Genomic DNA, 5000 nt, shown 5'->3' on the forward strand with positions numbered 1-5000 from the left:
CTATAGATTACTATAGATTACTATAGATTACTATAGATTACTACAGATTATTATATTACTACAGATTACTATAGATTACTACAGATTATTAGACTACTATAGACTACTATAGATTACTACAGATTGTTATAGACTACTATAGACTACTATATACTATTATAGATTACTATAGACTACTACAGACTACTATAGATTACTACAGACTACTATAGATTACTATAGACTACTATAGACTACTAAAGACTACTATAGATTACTATATACTACTACAGACTACTACAGACTACTACAAACTGAATCAGACTACTACATACTACTTTAGACTACTACAGACTACTATTAACTACTACAGACTACTACAGAATACTATAGACTACTACAGACCGAATCAGACTACTACAGATTACTACAGACTACTATAGACTACTTCAAACTACTATAGACTACTACAGACCGAATCAGACTACCACAGATTACTACAGACTACTATAGACTACTTCAAACTACTATAGACTACTACAGACCCAATCAGACTACAATAGACCTACCACATATTACTACAGACTACTATAGACTACTTCAAACTATCATAGACTACTACAAACAGAATCAGACTACTACAGACTACTACAAACTACTATAGATTTCCACAGATGACCACAGACTACCATAGACCAACTACAGACTACTGCAAACTGAATTAAACTACTACAGACTACTGCAAACTACTATAGACTACTACAGAGGGCAGATTACAATAGATTAGAATAGATTACTACAGACAACTGACTACCACAGACTACTATATACTACCACAGACTACTATATACTACCGCAGACTACTATATACTACTACAGACTACTATATACTACTACAGACTACTATATACTACTGCAGACTACTATATACTACTGCAGACTACTATATACTACTACAGACTACTATATACTACTGACAGAGACTACTATATACTACTACAGACTACTATATACTACTACAGAATACTATATACTACTACAGACTACTACATACTACCACAGACTACTATAGATTACTACAGACAACAACAGATTACTACAGACTACTATAGACTAATACAGACTACTACAGACTACTATAGACTAATACAGATTACTACAGACTACTACAGACTAATACAGACTACTATAGACTAATATTGACTACCACAGACTACTATAGATTACTACAGACTACTATAGATTACTACAAACTACAATAGATTACTACAGACAACAACAGACTACTACAGACTATAGACTACTAGACTACTTATACTAATACAGACTTAATCAGACTGCTATAGACTACTTCATACTACTATATACCACTGTAGACTACTACAGATCACAAAGAACTGCTACAGACTACTAATACTGCAAGAGACTACTATAGACTACTACAAACCAAATAAGACTACTAGAGGCTACTATAGACTACTTCAAACTACTATAGACTACCCTACAAACAGAATCAGACTACTACAGACTACTATAGACTACTACAAACTACTACAGACTACTACAGACTACTACAAACAGAATCAGACTACTACAAACTACTATAGACTACTACAGACTACTAAAGACTACTACAAACTACTACAGACTACTATAGACTACTATAGACTACTACAGACTACTACAGACTACTACAAACAGAATCAGACCACTACAAACTACTATAGACTACTACAGCCTGAATCAGACTACTACAAACTACTACAGATTACCACAGACTACTATAGACTACTTCAAACTATTATAGACTACAATAGATTACTACAGATGACCACAGACTACTAAAGACCAACTACTGACTACTACAAACTGAATTAGACTACTACAGACTACTAGAAACTACTATAGACTGTTACAAACTGAATCAGACTACTATAGACTACTACAGACTACTAATACTACTATAGACTACAATAGATTACTACAGACTACTATAGACTATTACAAACTGAATCAGACTACTATAGACTACAATAGATTACTGCAGACTACTGATAGACTACAATAGATTACTACAGACTACTAATACTACTGTAGACTACTACAGACTACTATAGACTACTACAGACTACTATAGACTACTACAGCCTGAATCAGACTACTATAGACTATTACAGATTACCACAGACTACTATAGACTACTACAAACTGAATCAGACTACTATAGACTACAATAGATTACTACAGACTACTACATACTACTATAGACTACTACATACTACTATAGATTACTACAGACTACTATAGACTACTACATACTACTATAGACTACTATAGACTACAATAGATTACTACAGACTACTATAGACTATTACAAACTGAATCAGACTACTATAGACTACTACATACTACTATAGACTACTACAGACTACTATAGACTACAATAGATTACTACAGACTACTAATACTACTATACACTACTACATACTACTCTATACTACTATATACTACAATAGACTACTATAGACTACAATAGATTACTACAGACTACTAATACTACTATAGACTACTACATACTACTATAGACTACTATAGACTACTACAGACTACTATAGATTACTATACACTACTATAGATTACTATAGACTACTATAGACTACCACAGACTACTATATACTACTATAGACTACAATAGATTACAATAGATTACTACAGACTACTAATACCACTATACACTACTACATACTACTCTATACTACTATATACTACAATAGACTACTATAGACTACAATAGATTACTACAGACTACTAATACTACTATAGACTACTACATACTACTATAGACTAGTATAGACTACTATAGACTACTACAGACTACTATAGATTACTATACACTACTATAGATTACTATAGACTACTATAGACTACCACAGACTACTATGTACTACTATAGACTACAATAGATTACAATAGATTACTACAGACTACTAATACTACTCTATACTACTATATACTACAATAGACTACTATAGACTACAATAGATTACTAAAGACTACTAATACTACTATAGACTACTACATACTACTATAGACTACTATAGACTACTATAGACTACTACAGACTACTATAGATTACTATACACTACTATAGATTACTATAGACTACTATAGACTACCACAGCCTACTATATACTACTATAGACTACAATAGATTACTACAGACTACTAATACTACTATATACTACTATATACTACTATAGACTACTATAGACTACAATAGATTACTACAGACTACTAATACTACTATAGACTACTACATACTACTATAGACTACTATAGACTGCCACAGACTACCACAGACTACTATAGACTACTATAAATTACTATAAACTACTATATACTACTATATACTACTATAGACTACTATAGACTACAATAGATTACTACAGACTACTAATACTACTATAGACTACTACATACTACTATAGACTACTACAGACTACTATAGACTACCACAGACTCACCACAGGTATGATAACTTAACGTAACGTAACTCACCACAGGTATGCGCAACACTTTGGCCAAGGGGACACGTTTTATAGCCACCTACAGAGAAAACACACACACACACACACACACACACACACACACACACACACACACACACACACAAACATTGACAAATAATACTGCAATTCCAATGGACAAACACAAGTGTGTGTGTGTGTGTGTGTGTGTGTGTGTGTGTGTGTGTGTGTGTGTGTGTGTGTGTGTGTGTGTGTGTGTGTGTGTGTGTGTGTGTGTGTGTGTGTGTGTGTGTGTGTGTGTGTGTGTGTGTGTGTGTGTGTTTTATTAAATGCTTCTCACAGGTAGGTTGTCTTCTCTGCGGTAACCAGCGTAGACGGTCCCGTAGCCTCCGTCTCCCAGACAACCCAACTCTACAAACCTCTCTGCGACTGGATCCGGAGTTGGTTCTCTACTGTTGCATTGTGGGGGCTGTAACGCGTTGACCTGCGTGGTGCCGGACATGTAGGAGGAGCCAAATATATTCTCTAAAGACAGATACCCCTCCTCCTCCTCTTCCTTCTGACTCCTCCCTTTCCTCTTCCTCTCTCCTCTTCCTCCCGTACTCCTCTCGGAGCTCTTCCTGTTCCTCCGCCTCCTCCTCTCTGCTCTCTCATCCCTCAGGGTGAGTCTGCCGAGTCCCTCGTTCGCCCCTCCCTCATTGGCCAGAGGGCTGGTGTGGGTGTCTGAGAAGGGGGTAATTAAAGATGCAGTCCGGGATCTTAAGGACTTCGTAACATATTGTACGTATATTAGAATTTGTAACGTATCATATATAAGAATTGCACAAAAAAAACAATTATAATTGCAGGACGTAACATTTTTCGTTACGGATTACGTAGTGCACAATTTTCGGTAACCCAGTTTTGCCTCGTGGGCACTACTTTCAAACATACTATCTGAAATTATAGAAAAGTTCTGGAGCATCACTTTAAGTATGCTAAAACCTGTTTTGGATAGGGGGTGGTATTTTCACGTCCGGATGAAAAGTGTGCCCAAAGTAAACTGCCTGCTACTCAGGCCCAGAAGCCAGGATATGCATATAATTGGTAGATTTGGATAGAAAACACTCTTAAGTTTCTAAAACTGTTAAAATTATGTCTGTGAGTATAACAGAACTTATTTGGCAGGCGAAACCCCGAGGACAAACCATCCAGGAATATTTTTGTTGTTGTTGAGGTGACTGTTTTCCCCGTTAATTTTCTATGGGAACCTAGATTTCTTTGGGACTTGGTTGCAGTTCCTATCGCTTCCACTAGATGTCAACAGTCTTTAGAAATTGGTTGATGTTTTTCTTTAGAGAAATGAAGAAGTACGGCTTTTTCAGAACGAGGGTCCAGCCGAGTGGACTCTACTGTTTTGATGCGCGCTCCAGGTAAAACTCCAGGTCACGCGCTTCACGTTGTTTTTATCCGGTATTGAACACAGTTTATCCCGTGTTAAATTTGATCGATTAT

At 35.8% G+C, this 5000-nt stretch overlaps 1 protein-coding gene across 2 annotated transcripts in view; it reads right to left on the reverse strand.

The window, feature by feature from the left end:
• Positions 1-5000, reverse strand: part of LOC106596314 (serine/threonine-protein kinase pim-2) — an 11989-nt gene that overhangs the window by 4579 nt on the left and 2410 nt on the right. For both annotated transcript variants that reach the window (XM_082974025.1, XM_082974024.1), the window contains exons 2-3: positions 3847-4229; positions 3538-3585 (exon numbers count right to left, since the gene is read on the reverse strand). The gene's annotated coding sequence lies outside the window, so the exon portion shown is untranslated. The remainder of the gene's footprint in view (positions 1-3537; positions 3586-3846; positions 4230-5000) is intronic.

Source organism: Salmo salar, chromosome 04 (genome assembly GCF_965601325.2).
Source record: "Salmo salar chromosome 04, fSalSal1, whole genome shotgun sequence".
In the NCBI taxonomy this organism is placed as follows: Eukaryota; Metazoa; Chordata; class Actinopteri; order Salmoniformes; family Salmonidae; genus Salmo; species Salmo salar.